We start from the raw sequence: 424 nt of genomic DNA on the forward strand, positions 1-424 counted from the left end.
CCTGCAAATCCTGCCCGGATACCTGTAGTATCGCTGAACCGAACACGAACAATGAACGGATAACTCCTATGACCATCTTGTGCAGATAGGATGGATAAAGGATGAAGTGAAAACTACTGTACAAACTTCATCCAGTCGGACGTCCACTCTCACTGAATAAATGAAAACATCGTCTTGGTATTTCCCTCTTGACATATGTTCGTCTTAAACCCTATCCACAAAGTGATCTATCATCTGAGTACTCCAGTTTGTATTTCGGTCGCGGATCAGCCCTCGTTCTAACATGTTTTGACGTCGAGATCAAAGATTGAGTGTGCACTAATACACGCCCCAACGAGTGTGTAGTCGTGTTGGGGGTGTAGCTCAGTGGTAGAGCGTCCGCTTCGCATGCGGAAAGTCCTGGGTTCAAATCCCAGCTCCTCCA

General features: G+C 46.7%; 1 non-coding gene across 1 annotated transcript; it reads left to right on the forward strand.

Moving 5' to 3' along the window:
• Nucleotides 1-352: 352 nt before the first annotated feature.
• Nucleotides 353-424, forward strand: TRNAA-CGC (transfer RNA alanine (anticodon CGC)). The gene has a single exon. It is a non-coding gene; the product is annotated as a tRNA-Ala (tRNA).

The sequence above is a fragment of the Anabrus simplex genome, chromosome 3 (assembly GCF_040414725.1).
Source record: "Anabrus simplex isolate iqAnaSimp1 chromosome 3, ASM4041472v1, whole genome shotgun sequence".
Classification (NCBI taxonomy): Eukaryota; Metazoa; Arthropoda; class Insecta; order Orthoptera; family Tettigoniidae; genus Anabrus; species Anabrus simplex.